The sequence below is a fragment of the Anguilla rostrata genome, chromosome 19, assembly GCF_018555375.3.
Source record: "Anguilla rostrata isolate EN2019 chromosome 19, ASM1855537v3, whole genome shotgun sequence".
Taxonomy (NCBI): domain Eukaryota; kingdom Metazoa; phylum Chordata; class Actinopteri; order Anguilliformes; family Anguillidae; genus Anguilla; species Anguilla rostrata.
In genome coordinates, this window is record NC_057951.1 from 13511744 (window position 1) to 13535598 (window position 23855).

Below are 23855 nucleotides of genomic sequence, written 5' to 3' on the forward strand. Positions count from 1 at the left end.
ACAGAAGACTTCAGGGCCACCCTGAAGATGAGAGAGGAGCGTTTTACGGGCTGGGGGTTTGAGCGGGAAAAGTGGCTCTCCTGATTGGCTGTCCTGCGTGCGGGTGTGCTGAAGAGGAACGGCAGCGTGGGTCAGGGAGAGCACACACTCTGCAGTGGGAGCTGACCGCCATCTCTCTGTCCCCCTCTCAGGATGCGGTGTGGAATGGCGGTTGCCGTAGCAGCGGGCAGAGCTCTCCCACGGAGCGCGTGCGCTGGGGCCTAGTCGCGCTGGTGAGTAAGAGGGCCCTTTCGGCTGTGAGGAGGTCTGCGGCCCTGCGCTCAGCCCCGTGGAAGAGCAGGTGATCTGGAATGTTGGCTTCAGGATTCTAAGTCGGTGTTCTAGAACTCCTTAGCTTACTATTACCAGTGGTGATTGTGACATCATAATTAGAATGTTCAGTTATGAGCGTTCTAAACGTGATCTTCACACTTTAAATGGTCAAGCGTGCGTCTGCTGTGTGTGGTTCTGCAGTGAAGCTGTACCGCCATTCTGCTGTGCAAACAGCCAGACTGTGGCTGTGCTATTTGCGATATGAACAGGGTCCCAGGACTTTCTTTCCCCACCCAGAAGCCTTGGAAACGTACGTAAGAGTGGTGTGACTGGCAAACCGCTTCATTATTTTGCACAAGGTTGAAGCTGAGCCACGTCAGGTCAGAGTTTGGGTGCTAAAATTGAGCATCACTCTGGTCTGTGGGGGATCCTAGGGGAGAGTTTCAGCCTGCGGTGGTCTCTTGGGCTGTTTGTCACCGTGCAGATGTAAAGATTAATGATATTTGAGGAGCTTGCTATCAGACAGGATATGGCCTGCTTTTACTCCTGTGGCCAGATGTGGGCTCAGAACCACGCGTCTATTTTAACACGTGCCGTGAGCGGATAACCTGCATTAGCGCTGAGCGGCGTGCGTGCGTGTGTGTGTGTGTGTGTGTGTGTGCGCTCGCTCGCTCGCACGCACATGAGTTCCAGAGATGAAGTATCGCACTGGAATGAAGGGTCCTGGGTTGCCGTGGAGAGCAGTGAGCTCATACAGCCGTGGGAGCAGAGCGCTGGACTGTGCTGGACTGTGCTGGACTGTGCTGGACTGTGCTGGGCTGTGCTGGGCTGTGCTGTGCTGTGCTGTGCTGTGCTGTGCTGTGCTGGGCTGGGCTGTACTCTCTGTGTGTGTGTGACAGACACACCTTTCGGTGTTTATTCAGTGAATCATGCAGCCCTGTGCGCCATCCGTCTGTTCAGAGCTGCAGTAGCGGATGTGCTGCTTCTGTTTTGTTCTTTTCTTCCTCCGTGTGAGATTTGTAGTCTTTACCGATGTTATCTTTTTAAAAAACCCGGAGCAACTGGCTTGTTTATTCTGTTATACCCTGTAAAAACTCCAGTGTCACATGTAACTGAGTTCAGTAGGGATATTTTACTGTGCACTGGTAAAAAGTGTGCATTTGTCTTTAAGCTTCTTTTCTTAAATGAGCTGGAATCTACGTAACAAGATCGAGGGAATCTTAAATTTTATCTGAAGGGTAAAATACCATAACCAACCTTGTTGTAGCACTTTAATTCCTGCTTGTCTTATTTTAGCTCATGAAAACGGTACATTTTGGAAGGGGCCTGTAGCAGATTTCACTGAACCGGTGTCTGCTTTGTGATGTGTCAGTAAAAGGATCGGTTTGCTAGTTCTTCCCTGGTTTGCCTGTTTAGCCAGTTTAATTTTGCGCCGTATGAACCAGACGAAGTTCCTGGTGTGTTTGACAGCAGCTGAACGGCCTTGTTTTCCCTGCAGTGCCCTGTTAGACGGCCCCGATGCGAGCGGTCCCCCTCCCAGTACTCTGTCCTTCCCTTTCGGGTGTCTGTTATAAGACGGCCTGCTCGACCGTGAGCTCGGGCAGCCCCCAGCTGAGGGGTGTGGGGGGCTTCTGATGTTATTCTAAGTCTCACTCCCCCCCCCCCCCCCCACCCCACACCCCCTCAAAAGAGTTTCATCAGTTCATTTTTAATTTCTCAAGTACGCACTTAAATCTTCAAAGATGAACTCCTTAAATATCTCTTCTTGAGCGAGTCCTCTAATCAGCATTAAAAAAAGTAATTGGCCCGACTTCAAACTTGGAATTTAAGTATGTCAGATCTGTAGCAATTATGTGTATCTTAGCAAAAAGATCCATATGGATAGCTGTGCTGAGATTCTGTTTGAAATAGGTTTTTTTTTTTTTGGGGTGTATCGGCTGTAGATTTCTCCCTCCAAAGGTCTTGTGAGATATGTCTCCCAGTAAATTGCTTGGCTTTAAAAAAATATATATATTTTTTTACCCCAGACATTATGGGTAGCCCTAAATCAAAAAATCAAAGAGTCTGGCTGTCCCCCGTTTTGTCTGTCTGCGTGAGTTGGGTTCCAGAGGGGGACGGCGGCTGGGGAGGTAGATGAAGGCAGGCCTGTTTTAATCTTCATCCCTCCATTAACCCCAGAACACAGTGTGTGGCTGGGGCCGGGTCACTGCTCAGTCCTCCTCTCTGATCCCTCCGGAATATTCCAAAAGTATAAGCCTTTTGATCAGAGTGCCTGCCTTCAAAGAATGACATTGCTTTCAGTCCTGTGTGCGTGTGTGTGTGTGTGTGTGTGTGTGTGTGTGTGCTGTTGTCGTGCGGCGCGCGTGTGGGGTTTGCGTGTATGTGTGCGTGTGCGGTATGCTGGTGTGTGTGCTGTGTGCTGTGCGTGGCTGCGGCGTGTGTGTTGCTGTTGGTGCGTGCGGTCTGCGGCGTGCTGCGTCGTGCGTGTGCGTGCTCGCAGTATGCGGTTGTTCGCGTGCCCCGCGTGGCGTGTGCGTGGTAGCTGTGTGTGTGCGTGCGTGCGCGCGTGTGTGTTTGCATGTATGTGCGTGCGAGTATGCTGGTGTGTGTGTGCGTGCGCGTGTGTTTGCATGTATGTGCGTGCGAGTATGCTGGTGTGCATGCATGGGAAACATGTCTGTGTATATTTCCCTGCTCTCTGGCTCTGGGCTGATAGCGCTGAGCTCACAGTAGTACCCCCTCTGCTGTTTTGCGTATGCTGAACTGATGAAATGATATGCATAGCCTGTTATGCATTCAGAGTGTAGTGCAAATATTCTCACCTGTTCTTCCGCACTCTGTAAAGAAAACCTTGTTCTACTTTAAGGCTGCAACTAGCCTTTTCTAACATGTATTTTATGTAATTAAAAATGGTGTTTATAAAAATATGTTTTTCCACGAGAGCGGATGAGAGTGTAGGAGCAGAGCATCCTTGAGCTGCAGCGGGGAGAAGAGAGGTCTGTTTGTGCTCGACAATGACCGGCCCGGGGGTGTGCGTCCCGTCTTACTGCTGGGACGGAAAAGGGACTCTAAGATCATTGATCCGCAGACACTAATTAGCAGCCTGAATGGGCGGCCCTACCGCAGGTCTGAGCCCCCGAAAGGGCCCTTCACATCCCAACACTGGGAAACAGGCCTCCTGTTTTTGGTTTGTTTGATCGCTGCACTAAGAGCAAGAGATGAGATTAGATTGTAAAATGCAGAAGGTGCGCATAGGTTGTATTTTTTCTCTAATTTAATGAAGTTTATCATTGGATTTTCACCCTGGTTTCAGAGGAGCTGGGTCCGGATTTCTCTGGTTCTAAGTGCACCTCGCCGTGTGCTGTTTTACTGGGGAAAAGGCTGGGATGCTGAGTTTCTGCAGGAGGAGTTCTTGAGCCTGGCCGTTTGTGCAGGCATATCTTTAGGCCCTCTCTCTCTCTCTTTGTGTCCCATTCACACAGAAACAGTGGAGGAAAATGTATTTGAGGGCTTGAATGGGACTCTTTGAGTGTGTCTTGCGCTGTGTCCAGGGAGGGGCGTTTGCTTAATTATGAGCACGCGCCGGCTGAACGCCGTGCTCAGAACGTTAAGTAAAAAGCCCTCTCGCAGCGTGACACAACCCCGCGCTGAAACCGGCTTGCATAAAGCGCCTTTAATGTGAGAAATGCCTGAATGCCTCTCGGGTGGGTTGTGATTCGTCCGGTGGCTCCACAGGCATGTGGGTGACGCTGTGCGCTGCGCCCGCTTTGTGTTTGGGGTTGTAAGGACTCCTCAAGGTCTCTCTGGCAGGCGGCCACGCTGGAATGTGCGAGAGAGAGAGAGAGCGCCGTCGGCTCTGTGGGCGACCCGTGGGGGGGGGGGGGCGTGTCCTCCTGTACAAACCCCCCCCGCCTCTGTCCGGTCTTTTTTTTTGTTTCTCGTCTGGTGGTTTATGCGCGCCGCAGAGACGGAAAGCGTGTTTGGGTGTGGACGGGGATTATGTGTTTTGTTTATTTTTTTGGTGTTTGCTCAGGGAACATAAGGAGGCGGGGAAATGCGCCCTGTCACCCTGGTGTGCTGAACCGGTGTGTCAGAATCCCGCAGGGCTGCATTGCCTGTCGGCTGATGTGCATCTTGGCTCTGTTTATAGAAGGTGTGCGTGCTGCGCAGAGCGTTGTGTGGTTTTACGGTTGGGTAAACCCTGTTCTGTCTCTCTGTGCTGTGTCAGGTGCTCAAAGCAGTGCTGACAGGGACATGAGAACACACTCCCCTTTGGCAGAACTGGCTGGACTGGCTGTGCAGGGGTGCAGGGGTGCAAAGGCAGCTGCTGAATTCCGCACGTGGCCCCGACAGTCCGGGACTCTGCTGTTTACCTGTGGCACACCTGTGTGGGAGAAGAGCCATTAATAACCTGCAGGAGAGCAGAGTCTAACCTGTCTGACGAGAATGACTCTCATACAGAAATGCACTGCAGTGCACACACACACATGCGCACGGGCATACACATGCACACACACACACATGCACTCACAGATGCACATACACGCGCGCACACACACAGACACAGTACACGCACTAACATGCGCACACACACACACACACACACACACACACAGTGTTTGGCATTGTTAGTGTGATGGCTAGATTTGTGTGAGCACGGTATTGACAGTGAGACTGGTGTAAAAGTGGAATTCTCTTGCATGTTCCTGCCGGTTATGTTTGTGCTGTAACTCGTGCCACTCTGGCACCAGGAAGCTTTCCCCGGCTCAGTGTGTGAGCCCCAAGCCCGCGGGTGTTGTCTCCACTACAGGCAGGGTGTGCAGAATCCCCCCCATGCCCAGCCAAAAAAGCGCCAAACAATTAGTTTGACCTTGCGTGACCTCTCTGACGCGCAGTCACTTAAATGGTCCCTAAGATGTTTAATTACCAAATGGAATAATGGCTAGTCATTTCATCATTGATATATGACTTCCAGCGATTTCCCTCCCCTGAGCGTTCCGTTTCACAGATCAATAGACTTTGTGAGGGGCTTAAATGCTTCTGGAGCTCTTAAAATGAACAGGAAGTCCGTCCGTGACGCTGCGTGGCGACGCATATATTAATTTATATTTATATTCATTAATGCCGCTCGTCTGCCTAATCAAATGCAAATGAAATCTTTGCTGGAAAAGCCGCTGAGTATTTATCTCATCGTAATGATCCACTGCTTGTGCCTGTATTTTAATGTGATAAATTAGATTTGAGTAGGTAGGGATTTTTTTGTTGTGCCTTTGCAATGTTTTCGGAATAGTAATGTATTGTTAGGCTATTTCTGGAAGGCAGTCCCGGCACAGTCGTGAGTGTAATTTCGTATTTCCTTGGCCGAGACTGGTCAGTATTTCAGGGTTTTGTGCACTCTCTTTTCAAGCCAACACTCCAACAGAGGAACTATTGGTCTTTTTTAAATTATTTTTTTAAGGATATTGTATTGCACTCTAAGCGCACAGAAGTGTGCTGTGACATCTCTTAGGACTGCCTTTCTTTACCACCACTATCTTACACCCCCCCTCCCTGCTATACCCCCCTCCAACAAAAAAAACCCCAAAACAAAATGCGTTCATAATGAGAGCTTTTTCTATTTGATTTATGCCGTGTTTACGGATGCACTGTTCGTTTGTCTGATCGTCTGTTTTGTTTCAGATTTAAATAGGTGTTTTCCAGGTTTTTTTATTTATTTATTCATTTATTTTTTCCCCTGACGAGCAGCTCAATGGAAGATGTAAACACGCTCTTCGGCAGCGCGGTGTACTGAATTATGCATTTCCTCCTCCACCACTGGGGGGAAAACATGAATGAGGAGCCATTCCCCCGTCCTCTGTATTGTTATTTAGGCATGCGGATCACTGGCAGTGTCCCAGCGCTAGCTAGCTAGCGTTCAGGACCGGGGACGTGCTTCCCCCGCCGCCCCAGCTCAGCGCCTGCTCATCAGAGTTAATTCAATTAAAGTGCCTTGATGCTGTCAGGCCGTCTTTTGATAACTGCATCGACATTCAGACGCGCAGTTCCAGCCCGAGTGTCTTCTATGGACGGACTTAATTCAGATTCAACAGAACATCCTTCGGCACTTAATTAGAATGTAGGTTTTATTATCCTGTGATGATTCGGGAGTGCCTCTCTTCCGCAGACTCTTGTTTTAATTCTCTGTCCCTGCTTCCTGAAATAGAAGTTCATCTGTGATTCTTAGAATGGGTTTTCTAGCGAGTGGTTTTAACACTTAATGGATGAATGCTCATTGCTGGCAGTGTTATTTCTTACCTGTGAATGGTAAATGTGAACTGCAGCGCTGCAGTTCACGAAAATATTTATTTATAAATTCCAAATACTTAAAAACATGGAATAAGGGAGCAGGACACGTGTAAAATTATGCATAACACGTTATGATGTAATGGAGCTGTTCAGACAGAGGAACACTATGCACCATTTGGCAGAATTCAGCCATTGATTTGGCAGTGGGAAAATGCCTTTGTCAGGGTTTTTGAATGGTTGTGAAATGCTGCGTATATAAAAAAATGAAGGAGCAAAGTGTGCAGTCTGGTCTCTGAACGTTTGCTCATTTGCACCTCGGTAACAGATGTTCAGTTTATCAACACTAAAGGAAAAGGCTAAATAAAACAGAAAAAAGAAGTGAATGGATGAAAGAGTGTGATAAAGCTGCTGTGTGTTTGCTCCCGCTCTGCAGCTGATTCTCTCTCTCTCTCAGGCTCGTGGGGAAGGGCCACTGCTTTTAAACTGGCGCGTCTTGGTCAGCGTCCTGTCCCTCCGAACCCAGACGGGGAACCGGCCTCTGCTCCTCAGCGCTGGCTGGGTCTGTTGAGGGGTTGATTAAAGGATTGTCTTCCTTTTTTGAATTTGTGAGTGATTCTGTTTCGTGTTTGCCTCTTGCCCCAATGCATGCTGGGATAGGCTCCAGCACCCCCCGCAACCCTGCTCAGAATAAGCATGTATAGATAATGGATCAGTTTAATTAATTAATTGATTGGTTGGATGGATGGATGGATGGATGGATGGATGTTTGGTGTTCTCTGGGTTTGAGAGGGCGTAACAGTTCATGGCCGAACGCGTTCCACCCCTGCCAGCTCCCTGAGTACAGGTCTGCTACCAGGGCAATCCACCCCTGCCAGCTCCCTGAGTACAGGTCTGCTACCAGGGCAATCCACCCCTGCCAGCTCCCTGAGTACAGGTCTGCTACCAGGGCAATCCACCCCTGCCAGCTCCCTGAGTACAGGTCTGCTACCAGGGCAATCCACCCCTGCCAGCTCCCTGAGTACAGGTCTGCTACCAGGGCAATCCACCCCTGCCAGCTCCCTGAGTACAGGTCTGCTACCAGGGCAATCCACCCCTGCCAGCTCCCTGAGTACAGGTCTGCTACCAGGGCAATCCACCCCTGCCAGCTCCCTGAGTACAGGTCTGCTACCAGGGCAATCCACCCCTGCCAGCTCCCTGAGTACAGGTCTGCTACCAGGGCAATCCACCCCTGCCAGCTCCCTGAGTACAGGTCTGCTACCAGGGCAATCCACCCCTGCCAGCTCCCTGAGTACAGGTCTGCTACCAGGGCAATCCACCCCTGCCAGCTCCCTGAGTACAGGTCTGCTACCAGGGCAATCCACCCCTGCCAGCACCCTGAGTACAGGTCTGCTACCAGGGCAATCCACCCCTGCCAGCTCCCTGAGTACAGGTCTGCTACCAGGGCAATCCACCCCTGCCAGCTCCCTGAGTACAGGTCTGCTACCAGGGCAATCCACCCCTGCCAGCTCCCTGAGTACAGGTCTGCTACCAGGGCAATCCACCCCTGCCAGCACCCTGAGTACAGGTCTGCTACCAGGGCAATCCACGTCAGGAAAAAGCTGATTAGGAGGGGAAAACCTTCTCAGACCGCCTCTCAAAGCTTTAAAGCAAGCGTGCAAAGCTTTAGTGAAGTGTAACTTTGTGCGGCCATCGCGGGTTTGTGTCTGTGGTGCGGCAGTGGTCCGTATGTGAGGCCAGGGTGGAGGTGGGGTTGGAGGCCTTGTGTACTGGTAAACTGATAATTGGGAGGTGGAGATGGAGGTGGAGATGAAGGCCCTGTGTATACTGGTAAACAGATAATCGGGAGGTGGAGATGAAGGCCCTGTGTATACTGGTAAACAGATAATCGGGAGGTGGAGATGAAGGCCCTGTGTATACTGGTAAACAGATAATCGGGAGGTGGAGATGAAGGCCCTGTGTATACTGGTAAACAGATAATCGGGAGGTGGAGATGAAGGCCCTGTGTATACTGGTAAACAGATAATTGGGAGGTGGAGATGAAGGCCCTGTGTATACTGGTAAACAGGTAATCGGGAGGTGGAGATGAAGGCCCTGTGTATACTGGTAAACAGATAATTGGGAGGTGGAGATGAAGGCCCTGTGTATACTGGTAAACAGATAATTGGGAGGTGGAGATGAAGGCCCTGTGTATACTGGTAGACAGATAATCGGAAGGTGGAGATGAAAGCCCTGTGTATACTGGTAAACAGATCATCGGGAGGTGGAGATGAAGGCCCTGTGTATACTGGTAAACAGATAATTGGGAGGTGGAGATGGAGGTGGAGATGAAGGCCCTGTGTATACTGGTAAACAGATAATTGGGAGGTGGAGATGAAGGCCCTGCGTATACTGGTAAACAGATAATTGGGAGGTGGAGAAGAAGGCCCTGTGTATACTGGTAGACAGATAATCACTCACAGGTAGCGGAGGTTTTGAAAGCGAGCTCTGTTGTTGCCGGCGTGAGCTCATTAGCATGCTAATCACAGGAGCCCTCCCTCGGAGGTGCAGCCTCTCTCATAAGCGGCTTTAATTGCGTTTAAAATGTCACAGAGGCGGGACACGTGTAATTCAGCCGTAACTGTGTCAAACCAACGACCGGCACAGAGCAGCCCCCGTTCGCCGGGTCTGACAGAAAGAGGTCTTCTGTGTTTGTTTTTCTGTTGTTCTCCTCAGAAATCTGCCTCTGTTTGTGCAGAGCATGTTGATGATTCTTTCTTCTTTGCTGTCAGACACTGTCCATAGTACAGTTGTGTACTGGGTGCTCAGGGTATTCCAAGAGAAGGGGGAGGGGGAACACTAATTGAAGTGGATGTTTTCCTGTAGGGTTCTGTTGCTCTTTCCAAAAACCATAGCCATAAACAAATTTTATTTATGCCCATTAGTGGGTCACTGGAGGAAGTGGGTGAGATTTTAAAAGGACTGAAAAAAAGACAGTAGCTGGATTTGTCGTCTTTTATTTAAAGAAGAAGAAAAAAGGTGTTTTATTTTCTTTCATAGCCAGGTGCTCTTTCCCATAATAATGACTGAGATGATGTTTCCACAACATGGCTCTGGGTGCTGGGGAGAGGGGAGCAGCCCAAACAGGCCTGTTTAATATTTCATTGAGAAACGACCATCAGGAGTAATAAGACAGGGCTGCTGCTTTTTCCCTTTTTCCAGAGTCTCTAACCCTCACTTTTCCCCCCAGAAAGAGGAGGGCTGCAGAGACTCGGATGAAAGGCTACAGCTGTTGAAATGTTAATTTTACCATCTGCCGCTGAGCTCTGCTACCTTTTTGTGTGTTTTTTCCTTTTTCAATTCCCTGCGGTTCAGTTCTGTTTTATGAATGTTGTGGTATTTGGCTTTTTTTTTTTTTTTCTTCTTTTTGTTTTTTGAAGTTTTGAAAACTAGGAGCACGACTCTGACTGAGGAAAACGGAACACCACATGGAGCCTCAGACGCTGACCGCATGTCTGTTCTCAGCCTGTACCTGCCGGTCCCTAATCTCAGCCTGTACCTGCCGATCCCTAATCTCAGCCTGTACCTGCCGGTCCCTAATCTCAGTCTGTACCTATTCATCACTAATCTCTGCCTGTACCTGCCGGTCCCTAATCTCAGTCTGTACCTGCTCATCACGAATCTCAGCCTGTACCTGCCGGTCCCTAATCTCAGTCTGTACCTATTCATCACTAATCTCTGCCTGTACCTGCCGGTCCCTAATCTCAGTCTGTACCTACTCATCACTAATCTCAGCCTGTACCTACTCATCACTAATCTCAGTCTGTACCTACTCATCACTAATCTCAGCCTGTACCTGCCGGTCCCTAATCTCAGCCTGTACCTACTCATCACTAATCTCAGTCTGTACCTACTCATCACTCATCTCAGCCTGTACCTGCCGGTCCCTAATCTCAATCTGTACCTGCTCAGTCTGTACCTACTCATCACTAATTTCAGCCTGTACCTGCCGGTCCCTAATCTCAGCCTGTACCTACTCATCACTAATCTCAGCCTGTACCTGCCGGTCCCTAATCTCAGCCTGTACCTACTCATCACTAATCTCAGCCTGTACCTACTCATCACTCATCTCAGCCTGTACCTGCCGGTCCCTAATCTCAGTCTGTACCTACTCATCACTAATCTCAATCTGTACCTGCCAGTCCCTAATCTCAATCTGTACCTGCTCATCCTTAATCTCAGCCTGTACCTGCCGGTCCCTAATCTCAGTCTATACCTGCTCATCCCTAATCTCAATCTGTACCTGCTCATTCCTAATCTCAGTCTGTACCTGCCAGGCCCTAATCTCAATCTGTACCTGCTCATCCTTAATCTCAGTCTGTACCTGCTAGTCACTAATCTTGGTCCGTACCTGTCCATCCCTAATCTCAGTTTGTTCCTGCTCCACACATCCCATTTTCTCAGTGTTTCATGAATTGTCCATTTTGCTCATTATACATTCAGACGGAACGTTTCAGCTGTGATAAATGTTTGGAGAAGATGATTTGTTATTAATACACAGAAAGCTACCACCGGAGTAAAAGCAATTACATTCCGTACAGTTGTAATTGCATTAAAATCGTATTCATATTTATTTGGCGTTCTAGTTCGGGAAGCATAAACCCTGCTTGACCCTGCTACATCGCGGTGATGAATTATGCATTTAATTCCATTTCGGGACATTTTAGATGAATGAAACATGCGGGCGCACGCGGGCTCTCCGCCGTAGTGAGGCTTTCCTGATTGGTTTCCGTCGAGGCTGTTGCCGTGTCTTCCGTTCAGAAGGAGACGTGTATAAACATTTCATGAGCGCAGCCGCTGGGACTCGCTTTCACAAAGTAGGGCGGAGCCCATGGTGAGATTTAATATTTGCCAATTAGACGGAGACATCCTGTATCGCTGCAGTGCGCGTCTGGAGTTACTTAGCTTTAGCTTGGCCAGGATCTCTCTGTTTAGTCTGCTGGCTTTGTGGACTCACACTCGTTCAGTGTGGCAGTTAAGGGCTGTTTGCATAGCTCGAGGGGAACGTCGAGGGGTAGGGAAGAGAGGAAAAAAGTTCAGTTAAATTTTTTTTTTTTTTTTTTTTTTTCCCTGTTCTGGGCTTGCAGGAATCCGATTGGTTTGCATGTTTGATATTCTCCGTTTGTGCATTTGTGCACGGTTATTGAAATCCATACTCGGCATGACCTCATCGTGCACGGCCTGTGTTTCATTAGCGCCTGGCTCTCTGTGGATGGCGGGGGGGGGGGGGCTGGAATATTTTTCGTATGACACTGTCGCGCATTAGCGTGGCACACCAGCTGCACAAACCACAAAGCACATGGTGCTCCGGCTCGGGGGTGCGAAAAGTTCAGCTCGCTCTGCCTCTGGCAGGCCTCCTGTTTGTGTGTGTGTGTGTGTGTGTGTGTGTGTCTGTGGGACTGTGTGTGTGTCTGTCTGTCTGTGGGAGTGTGTGTGTGTGTCTGTCTGTCTGTGGGAGTGTGTGCGTGTATGTGTGTGTCTGTCTGGGACTGTGTGTGCATGTGTGTGTGTCTGTCTGTCTGTGGGAGTGTGTGTGTGTGTCTGTCTGTGGGAGTGTGTGTGTGTGTCTGTCTGTCTGTGGGAGTGTGTGTGTGTGTCTGTGTGACTGTGTGTGTCTGTCTGTCTGTGGGAGTGTGTGTGTGTGTCTGTCTGGGAGTGCGTGTGTGCGTGTGTGTGTCTGTCTGTTGTCTGTGGGTGGGTGCTGTGTGCTGTGTGATGTGTGTGGTGTGCGCTGTGGTGGTGTGGCTGTGCGGTGCTGTTGCTGTGGCGGTTGTTTGTGTGTGTGGTGTGGTGTGTCTGTGGGAGTGTGTGTGCGTGTGGTGTGTGTGTGTGTGTGTGTGTGTGTCTGTGGGAGTGTGTGTGTGTGTGTGTGTGTGTGTCTGTCTGTGGGAGTGTGTGCGTGTGCGTGTGTGTGTGTGTCTGTGGGAGTGTGTGTGCGCGTGTGTGTGTCTGTGGGAGTGTGTGTGCGTGTGTGTGTGTGTGTGCGCACGCGTGTGTGTGTGTGTGCGTGTGTGTGTGTGTGTGTGTGCGCTCGCTGTGTGTTTGTGTGTGTGTGTGTGTGTGCATGGGTGACTAGGAATAAAAGGTGCAGTGTTGCCCGGTCTATCAGAGGAGTCGGTGATGTGTGAACTGAAACCATTCTGTGTGACATGTCTCTGGTTTGAGAACAACTGCTTTAGCTGGGCCGCTCACCTGAGAGCCCCTGGCGACAATGTCCTTCCAGAGTGATTGAGTTTCTGTTGTTCCACAGTCCCAGGACTGTTCTGTCAGTCAGCCTTTGTTGGAAATGTTTTGGGAGCGTGTGGTCGGTTCTGTTCTGATGTTTGGTTTTCATGAAGTTCACGTGCTTACGCACACGCACGCAGCACACACAACACGCACACACTCCCACAGACAGACAGACACACACACACACACACACACACAGATTTTATACACACAAGCACATGAAATCATTTATGAAATATGAAAGAGAAGCATCACAGTCAGGGACAGCATCATCATCACTGGATGCCAAATGCCTGGGTGCACCTTCATTATGTCACCCGCCCTGTCTAATGAGATCGCTAATCATGCACGTTGTGAAACCGTTAAATAGTAAAACTTGTTTCGCGTTCTTGTTCAAATGGAAGGCGGTTGGTAACATCAGAAGAGATCGGTAACCCGGGTAACCTGCAGACTTGTTTATGCCTAATGAAAGTGTGTGGCCTGTCTCTCTCTCTCTCTCTCTCTCTCTCTCTCTCTCTCACTCTGCCGATGGAGGAGCTGCTTTTAACGCAAAATGGAGATGCAGTCATAAGTGGGCCATTTCACTTCCACAAGGCTTTTTTATCGTGGCGTTAATAATGGCAGCGGGCAGAAATTTTGATGAATGTCTCCATTTGCAATTGTCCATTTGGTTTTCTGTGGATGTCCTTTATTAAGAATCCCGGCTCAGAATGTAGTTTTTGTTCTCAATTAGTTTCAGTCAATTTTGCCTGTAGCAAAAAAAGGGTGAGTGAGCGTGGTGGAAAAGTGTAATTATGTCAAATGATGGATAGTGTTTTTTTTTTTTTTTGTTAATTATTTGATTTTATTTAATTTTTGCTGAACTTTTTAGTGTGTCATTTGATTCTGCATAATCCCATGTTACCATATAGACCAGAAACTTCTTTTCTGTCAGCAAAAACTGTCCCCCCAGACGACTTCATTTTATTTTTCTGATGCTCCTTTCCTTACACCAGTCTGATGAGAGCAGAGTAAAACATTCCAGAAATGAGCCTTTCATAAACCAGATTCTCTCTCCCTCTCACACGCTCTTACTTCCTCTCTTTCTCTCCCTGTCCCTCTGTCACCCTCATTTCCTCTCCCTTTCTCTCCCTCTTTCTCTCCCTCTCTCTTTCTCACTCCCACTTTCTCTCTCCCTCTCTCTCTCTGTCTCTCTCTCCCTCCCTCTCTCTCTGTCTCTCTCTCCCTCCCTCTCTCTCTCCCTCCCTCCCTCTCTCCCTCTCTCCCTCCTGTCGGCCCACCCTTGGCTCATCTCCACTGCAGGCTGAGTGAATTACCTCCAGATGTAACTCGTATCGCTACCCTCTCTGAATCGGGGCTCGTTAAATTAGCTTTAAATTAACAGCGCTAAGTAGAGCGATTAAGTTGAAATTTCCATATAACGAGTTTATTATTTGACAGAGCAAAGCCCTTTTTTTTCTTTTTTCTTTCCTGAATTAATTTTTTTTTGTTTAATTAGCGCTGGAGATGAATGAATGCATTCAGCTCATGAATGGATGTGCTTACAACAGGCGGCTTCATTGACTGCTGCTGATGTGTGAGGTCACCAGAAACACTCTGTAAAGCATGCAGGCGTGGGGGGAATCCGTAGCGGTAGGCCAGGGCGGCACAGTGGGTAAGGAACTGGGCTTGTAACCGAACGGTCATAGGTTCGATTCCCGGGTGGGACACTGCTGTTGTGCCCTTGAGCAAGGTGCTTTGAGGTGTGGTCTACCCTGATTACTGTTACAGGGGCGAATGCGTGCCCCCTCTCTCGAAGGCAGGGGTGTCAGACTCCAGTCCTGGCGGGCCGCAGCGTCTGCTGGTTTTTGGTGTGATTCATTCCTGTCACTGATTGGTTAAAGAATCCACACACCATGTTCTCAAGGCCTTAGCTGGCTGTGGACTGAAAGGAACCCGCAGACCCCTGCAGACACCGCCGCCCTGCAGGACGGGAGTTTGAGACCCCTGCTCTCAGGCACGGGGGCGTACGCGATGCCTGAGCTTCTCTGCGTGTTCCCCTATTTCAGAATTACCCCCCCCCCCGGGGATGAAGGCACTTCCTGTGAAATGGAATTTCTCTCTCCTTTCGTCTCCCAGAGTGTGCAGAGTAGAGCAGGGACGGCTGCAGGTGGCCGTGCTTTCGCTTGTTTAAATTTTTACCTGAAATCACATTCTCTGATTACATCGAGCAGCCCAAATCAGATGTGCTTTATATTTAATTAGATTATTTTAGTTATGAGCTGTCCCCTGGCTGAGCACGTCTGCAGACTCGTGATACCTGCGGTGAGTTTGCCAAACTCGGCTGTGATCTTTTCACCGAAGATGAAAAAGTCTCATCCTGTCTACTGTCGCGTCTCGTCTCATTTAAGACCACCCTGTTATCCTTCTACATTTCTATTTTGCCAGTTTTGCCTGTAGTGTGTTTGTAATCTACTTGTTTGCAATGTTTTTTTTTTTCGTAATGTAGTTGGTAATGTGCTTGTTTGTAATGTGCTGGTTTGTAGTTCTCCGGAGAAGCCTTGTTTTTCTGTGGGTGAGGGACCACAATGACCTGGTTTGGAAGCACGTGCAGTTCTGTATTCTGATGCAGTGCAATGCGAGTGCCTTGATGCGGTACAGTTTGGTCAGGTTAATGCACTCTTGGAGGGTCTCCTTGTCATGTGAAACTGCCCTGCCTGTACAGTGTCGCTGCTCTGACCGCCTGGCTGCTGAACCGTGTAGATGTGTTTGGGGATCCCAGGGCTCTCACGTTCACTGGATATAGCCAGGGAGTGTTGCCGTGGATACCTCAAAAGTACAGCTTGTAAAAATGTACGTTAGATTACGAATACTACACGCTTGTAAGTGCAGAATAATAACAACCGGTTGGATTCGGTACATGGGTAATGCCATTTGTCTTTTCCGAGGATAATGGCAGTAAAGGAATTTGATTACAGAGCAGCTTTTGTCTCTTTGAAAGCATGGAAATGTGCTTTCCTTTGTGCTGTCAGCATATTTTCATTTCACATTTGCTTAAGCTGTGTAAGTGTTGACCGGTTACGCTTGCTGGAGTACAAACTAAAGAAATGAAACTGACCACTGCGTATGTTCATTACTCATATGAGTTTTAATCTGTTAATAGAATGTGGAACTACATGGTGGAGGTTATTACATTGTCCATCCTACAGGGGGAGGTAGAGAGGGGACTTAAGGAGAACTCTCAATGCCTCTCAGGAACATCGCAACCGAACCAAAGCTCAATCAAGTCTGCACATGCCAGCGTTGTCCTGTAGTGTCCACCCCACACCCACCCTCCCTGGCAGAACTCGTACCTGCGCCCCCACTCCCAAATTTGGGTGCGTAGTTACCCAAAGGGGGAAGACGAGGCTGACGTGCAGTAATGACTCCCGTCCGCCGGTCCTGCAGGCAGGGGCGGCTTTCAAGTCTGCCGCGCAGACACCTGGCACGTAGCAACGGCTCCCGCCACTCCCGCCGCTGCCCGCCGGGCCCAGGGCCGTCCGCTTTGTGCCTGCTTTAATTGAAAATTAATAGTTAGCGGGTTGCTATGGAAATTGTACCGTTGGCTCGCAGACAAAAAAAAAACCCCAACCCCCACCCCCAGCCCCTCACTGTCTGTGCTCTGAATATAATGTAGACCCTGGTGATATTGTTTGTCCTCATTGACCTTGGCTGTCTACATCCCCTACAGAGGAGAGGAGAGAAGAGAGGGGAAAAAAAAAAACAAAGATTCAGAGATGAGCACAAAGAAACAGGTGAACAGGATCTTCAGCGCGAGGTGCGTAGGCTTGCTTAAGCAGTGGTGGGCTCACAGCGGGCCGCCCTGCCATTAGCATGTTCTGCAGCTTACGTCATTTACAGTGGAGGAACGGCATCTGATTGGCTGTGGACAAGGAAAACTGGGGCTTGAATTCTGGAACGGGTCATTGGCCGATTTAATACGCACATAACTGGACGCTGTACTTCGGGCCATGCCTCTGCAGTTGAAAACACTTTGGATTTTGGAGATGATTTGTAATCTGTTTCTCTTAGTATTTAAATCAGTGCGGTGCTGTAGGATGGGGAAACCTATATAAGGCTAATTCCACTTGTGTGAAGTGCTTTGAGGGCTCATGCATTTACTGTTAATTCTCCTCCTGTCAATCAGGCGGCCGGGGGGGGGGGGGGGAGCCAACGACGCGCTATGGAAGTGCACGTTTAAATGTGAACTCCCCGTGTTTGTTTCACAGGAGAGCGGCTGCTGGAGCGGGGCGCTCTGAAGGTGTTATTAAGTGGTTTAAGTGGTGCTGCAGGAATAGCGGGGGCCCTAAAGGTCTGAAGGTGAAATGCAAAATTGCTGTAATTACTTAGCGGAGACGTTAGCGTCACAGAAGCTCTCAGGAGCAGTCACTCTGAGCGCCGGCTCACTCAGCCTGGCCTTGCCTGGGGTGTTAGCCTGTGTGGGTTTGGCACGGGGGGTGTGCAGTCGCTACTCAGATCATTAAAAAAAATAAAAATAAAATAAAATAAAATAAACAGGCAAACATTCCCAATTCAAGAACCTTCCCAGAGTGGTGAAAAGCTTAAACAGAAACAGTGGGTCTGGTTCCCAAACTGGGGTCCTGGGCTGGGAGTGTCTCCTGAACATTCAAGAAAAAAATATTGTGAAAGAAATTATCCCCCCCCCCTTCTCTTTTTTGGAAAATTTTGTATATACAGCATACATTTTGTATATATTGCATATTATGCATATTTTTGCATTTCAGGTAAAATAAACCATATTTAGGTTTATACATCCTTTTTTAATATTGTGCATATTGTAAATGTAATAAATTGTATATTGTCCTAAGTGTCTGCATATATGTAGGTCCGTGATGTAATGAGATCGCAATTTAGACATGCTTCCCTGTGCAAGTGTGTTGAACGACCCCTGTGTTGTAGCCTACAATGGGTGTTAAAACGGGTATGAACGCCTATTTTATTGAAGTAGGGGTACTCATCCAGGGGTTTGGTATTTCACAGGGCATTCATAGAAAAAGTTTGGGAACCCTATTCCTATAAAATCATAACGCGCAGAGATGCGATTTCAACTGTTTTTTTAAATTTATTATTATTTGTTGTTTTTTTTTTTTTTTTGAGACTGCCGCAAATTTTACTAAAATGGTTTTAAAGCTTGTTTTGAGTTGACATGAACATTCTTGCTCACAGTAGGCCTACCCGTGTGCGTCATATTCAATAATATTAAGACTTGCCAGCAAAACTTGTTTATTTCTTTATTTCATGTGAGTGGCAGGACGCGTATGTGCGCTTCCAAGTAAAAATGCGCGTGGACACTTATTTATCTGCGCGTTCCTCCTCATCATTCCAGCGGTGTCCACAAAAAAACACTGCCAGACTCCGCCACACTATTACAGTAAATCTTCCAAACTCCATGTGGTGTTGTGCGCAAGCAGCAGATGGACTTTCTCTTGCATCTGCTGTGTGTAGACTTGGCTTTGTACTCGTTTCTTTCCTCGGGGAGGTAGTCTTTCTTCTGTGTTATGTGGCAGCTGGGGAAAAACGTCTGCGGCGGGCAGAGACATTGACAGCGGATTGACAAACACCGTTTGCTGAAATTCTTTCATTACGCGGCCGGTCTGCGTTGTTTACAGAATGGGAAATCTCCCAGCACATCAGCTCCAATACATTCTACGAGAGGGAATGGAGTTGTGTGACTCTTAATAAGGTCAGTAATTTATGTTGTCCAGTGTTTCGAAAGAATAGCGCGCGATTATTGCATATTTAGAAAAAACTGCAAGTTAGTACTGCACCTTAGATCTTGTGCTGGACATGTTAAAATGCTTGTCTGGTTTGCTTGTTTATTCCTCTCTAACTTTCTGGGCATTCAGCGTTTTGGCAGGCGCACTGGGTATAACTGCAAGCTTGTCCTAACAAGGGAAGCATCCGGAATATTTATCAGAGACTTGAATGCCGACCGAAGGATAGACGGCTGGTTTTTCATCTGTGAAAGTGAAGCTCTTAGTTTGGGGGAGACTGGCACTCTCACCGCCTCGGTGTTCACCCCTCGCCGAACGTTTGTGTGTATAGTTGTCCTTGGGTGACAAAACAATCAGAGAGCTGTTTGATTTGTTTTAATTACCGGCGCAAAAATGCCGCCGGTCTGGGACGTGACCGGTCAGAGCTGCGCTCGTGGGATGCGGGTGGAAATATTTCCTTGATAATGGATTTGACAGTTTTCTTCCTTCACTGTATTCCTTTCTCGTTCTGATTTTATTTCATTGGCATTTGCCTCAATGCACGTTAATGCTTTAAGGTTTTTAGCGGTGATTTCATATGACTGCCGTTTGGAACTGATTATTTTCTCGCATTCTTGACAAGGTAGGTTATTATCCATGTTGTTACTTTGTGCAGGATGTAGGAACAGGTGAAGGATGTGTTTCTTTATATTTGCTGTAATGGCTGTTTTAATAATGGTGAGACGATATTATTATTTTACTAACTAGTCATGTATACAGTACCGTTCGGAGAACAGTCGACCGCTAGCTTGTTCTGTAGTGTAACTCTGCTTTCTTCAGACTGAGAGAGCCAAAACAAATCAATACAAAATAAAGGAAATACGCATAAATACCTTTTTCTTTTGAAGAATGATTTGGTGTCCCTGGCTGTCTGTGTTGAGCAGCCGTTCTTGCTGCGTTTGTAAATCCTCCTTTCACGAATCGAAGTGCTTGTTTTCGGAGCTTGAGCAGAGCGCGCAGGTTCGGTCGTCCGCGCTCAGTTTTTTTATGAGCGCAGAGCGTGCACACACCAGAACCCACACAGCTTGCGTCCCACCACACTATTGCGCAAAGTCCACACGTTGGGCAACTGGGAAAAAAGTATTAAGTAAAGAAAAAAAAGTAAAAAGAATTTGAGCTTGAAAGTTATTTTCAGATGAGAGGCCACTGAGTAAATGTATTTCAGAAAATAAAACATTAACGAAATTATAAGTTATGTATCCCCCTGCAAATAATTACATGGTATTTCATCAGATAGGTGTGATAGTGTTATTATTTCTTATGTGTCAGCAGAGAAGACGGTCTGTCGGGGCCTTAAAATTTTCCATTTTCTGCACTTTTCACACCGGCAGGCATAGAACGCATCCTCCCAGCCCGGGAATCCATCGGCCCGTCCCCGGGGCTGCCGTAATTACCCGGCGACAGACGAAAAATTACCGAATAATTGTCAGGAGAGACGTGTTTTAATGGGCGAGGTGATTTCAGTATGCATGAACAAGCCGGGAGTGGAGAAGCGCTTGTTTGTGATGCGCGCCTCTCCAAACAGTTCAGTGATGACACGGATAGCGGGGCGCTTCACCCAGTGACACGAGCGGGTTCTCACCGCAAACGGCAGCAGCGTGCTCCTCTGGCTGCAGTGACACTCCTCACCTTGCAGGTAACACAGCCCAAATTCTGCGCCTCCATTTCCCATCTTTCGTCAGTCCGTAGTCATGTCACCCTTTTTCACCGCGCGGGCCGAGTGTGTAACGCAGTGCATGAGGACGCCGGGGTACGTTCATCTGTGGGCTAATTAATCCACATCAGGGCAGCAGTACTGATCGTGTACTGGGAAGTGTGGTTGGGTTTGCTTGTTTTTATTTGGAAGTTGATGTTTTAATGTGTGCAGCGAATTTGGGGGGTACAGTGTAGGCTAAACACACTGGGACTGTGACTAATAATTAAACGCAGGGAGTGAAACTAATGTGTTTTTGTATTTCCTTTACAGCCTAATGGCTATAAAGAGAGACAGCTATTATGTTTCATTTATGAGCTTCTGGAGATAAAGTATTAGTGAGTTTTTTTTTTTTTTTTTTTTTTTTTTTACTGGTGCGCTCTTTTATTTGAAGTAGTTATATAAATGGTCCGGTGGTCCGAGTCTTTATTGGACGCATCCCATTTGAATATTGGAGGTCAGTAAAATTATGGGTGATTTAGAACTAATTGTCTTTACCAAAGATTGGCGAATAATTTGTTTGGTTTATTATTCATGAAGGGTGGCAAAGCATGTAGAATTCAGTGATTGTGGGCAAATTATTAACATTTTATTGGGGTTTGAGCTGTGTCTCCATAATTTAACTCTCCTGTGCGTAATGAGCTTTGTGATTAGTTGATGGAGACAGTTGTCCCAGCTCTTTTCTGAAGGAATATCATATACATGGCTATCTGAAGTCTGATCCAATAAGATCTTTTGTGCAATGAAATGCTATACACACTTCAGTGTTTCAGTTGGCAATGATCTGTTTTGAATTTGTGATTTAATTTTTATTTATTTAACCTACATTTAACAAAAAAAAAAAAAAAAAACCTTAAAAATAGCATTCAAACTACATATATACTTAGTTGTTATATTGAGTGTACTGGAGTGAAATTAACTGTCTTCATTAGTGGAACTGGGTATTTGTTTTTTAAAGTTTAACCTACCCCGTTGATATGCTAATTGTGGTGATGTGGTTTAATTTAAGTCCCGTAATGACGATGCTGCTGCTATCATCGACGTAAACGATGCGGTTAAGCGGCGGAATCTAATTTGCATATGCGATAAGCGAGGGGAATTAAAGGGGCTCCAGCATCACTGTTTTAATTTCCCCATCTTAGCTCTGTGGCTTCTCCACGATGACACTCACTCGTCAGTTATTTTACATGAAAACACGCGCAAATGGGCACAAACTGAGGACCAGGTACTAACTGCTGTACTAAAAATTAAATGGTACGAATATCTATCTTAATTTTTTTTTAAGTGCTAATCATGTTCCTAGAAGTATCAAAATAAGCAATCCCTGGAAGAAATAGATTTTTATTTGTGTTTTTCAAGATTTTACTTTTTAGTAGTAGTAGTCTTTGGCAGCTTGGAAGTGAGACTTCATGGATTGCAGGAAAAGTGATTGGATTTTAAGTACCTTTATAAAAAATTTAAAAAAAAGGACAAAAGAAGGCTTGTGTTAAAGCCTGCCCATTATGTATATTTGCAGAGAGTTTAGAGTGTTTTTCTCATATGAAGACGAGTGTTGTTCTGAGCAGTTGTTCCCGGTTTGCCCTAAGCGTTCGGACCCGTCTTGCGCAGGTATGAGTGAGAAACGCGTCGGCGCTGTCGCGTGTGATCCTCTCCCTCATTCACCGCTCGGTGGAGAGGCGTGACGCTGGAGGGGAGAGGCCGGTCTGGCCCGGGACATCCTGACCCCGTTCTGCCTGAAACGATGGAGCCGCCAGCGATGAGGGCCAGGTGTCTGTCTGTCTGTCTGTCCGTCTGTCCGTCCGTCCTCCCCCTCCCTCCGGACGGACCGCAGTACAGAGCCCGTCTCCACGAGCACCCTAGCCCTCACGCCATGAGCCATGTTCATCAAAATGTAAAAAAAAAAAAAAAAAAATTTTAATTAAAATAAATTTATATTATATTATTTATATAATTATAATTTGTGGTGGATAAGAAGTCAGGAAGCAGATTTCAGTGAGAGTAAGAGAGAGAGGGAGAGAGAGAGAGCTAGAGCGCTCTGGCTCTTAACGTCCTCTGGTGAAAATGTCAGGGCAAGATGACGGCTTATTCTTTTTTTATCCCGGAGGTCTCTTGCTCAAGACTAGCTGGGATGAATAACCTGATGAAATTATAAAGGAAACAAAACAAATTCTAAAAATGAGAACAAACGGGTGAAAAATGGCGGGTGAGGCTTGGTCCCTGGCTCCTGGCCTGCCCTGTGGTGCCCGTTTCAGGAGTAAGAAAGGCCTTGGATGTGTGAAATATTAATTTCATGGGCAGATCTGAAGGGCAGAGAGATCTCACCCGACGGCACTGCCTGAGACGAAGATCCCACCGCCTCTTTCTCCTACATCACTCTCTCTACCTGCCCTTCTCTGTTCTGGGCGCACGCGGGGGTGGAGAACCACACCGTTTTTTAATTGTACCTCTCTTTATCGTTGGTTTTAATTCTCCATGGTAACGGGCGACTCATTGGCTGATATTTAAAGCGTGCTGCTCGCTCCTGCCCTGTGTAACGGCCAATGGGAATTCCTTCTGTCCTCTGTTTTCAGTAGTGACGTGTGCGTGTGTGTGTATATGCATTTTCAAAAGACCGTATAAAAGTGTAATGTTTAAATTGACATTTGTGTGTGCTTAAAAAAATAGACCGTTCAAATTAGCTGGAATTACAGTGAAATATTTTGAGAGGCAAAGCGAAGTGTGCACGTGTCTTTAAGCTGTAGAATTCAGTCATTCATGAGTGCTGAAAAATACTGTGCCCATGAGAATCGCGTATCTTTAACCTTCTTTAAAAAATATTTTGCGTGTTTAAGAAAAAGTCCAGCGTAAAATTCCTCAAATTATACACAGAAAAATGCCTTGTGAGTGCTATTTAATTCAGCTGAAGCCACAGTGATGTATTTTCAATAAAAGCATTGAAGCTGGACGTGACTTTAAGAGAATAGCTCATATCGGTGAAAGTGAAAAGATTTTTGGTTATGAGTTGAAAGTCAGCGGTAATGTTATTCAGGTGTGGTTAGCAGGTGTGCTGTTAGTGTTTCATAATGGTGATCTTTGATGTGTGTGTGCGTGTGTGCGCATACATGCGTAAGTGTGTATTCTGCGTTCTGTTATCCAACTCTTCTAATTGTTCCAACCAATTTTCACCAAAAAAAAAATCTTTTTTTTTTTCTGGTTCTGGCTTACTTTGGAATGGCAGTATCTGGAGGAAAGCTCTTCTGTAACGCAGTTCGTGAAAGGCTTCCCTTCAGAGGCAGAAGGAAGCTTTATTGTGAGGTGTGTTCGCTCTGGTCCCGTACGTAATCTCCAGAAGCGCTCCTCACGTGAACATGCTTTAATCCGGCTGCTCTGTCTTATCTCACCTGCTTCTGAGTGACACCTTCAGTGCAAACAGCCCTTCAGAAATCATCAGGAGTGGCAGATTATGCAATAAAAGGGTGAAATCCAATCCAGAGTAAACTGTAAGCCCTCCCCCCCCTCCCCACACACAC

General features: G+C 47.3%; 1 protein-coding gene and 1 long non-coding RNA gene across 8 annotated transcripts in view; one reads left to right on the top strand and one right to left on the bottom strand.

Annotated features, from left to right (window-relative positions):
- Window positions 1-23855, top strand: part of LOC135245458 (forkhead box protein P2-like) — a 118951-nt gene that overhangs the window by 10548 nt on the left and 84548 nt on the right. For all 7 annotated transcript variants that reach the window (XM_064318494.1, XM_064318493.1, XM_064318495.1 and 4 more), the window contains exon 3: window positions 192-272. The gene's annotated coding sequence lies outside the window, so the exon portion shown is untranslated. The remainder of the gene's footprint in view (window positions 1-191; window positions 273-23855) is intronic.
- On the bottom strand, window positions 4306-19677 carry LOC135245459 (uncharacterized). The gene is made up of 3 exons (XR_010327264.1): window positions 19487-19677; window positions 16254-16393; window positions 4306-4696 (listed from the first exon to the last, which is right to left on the bottom strand). It is a non-coding gene; the product is annotated as an uncharacterized LOC135245459 (long non-coding RNA).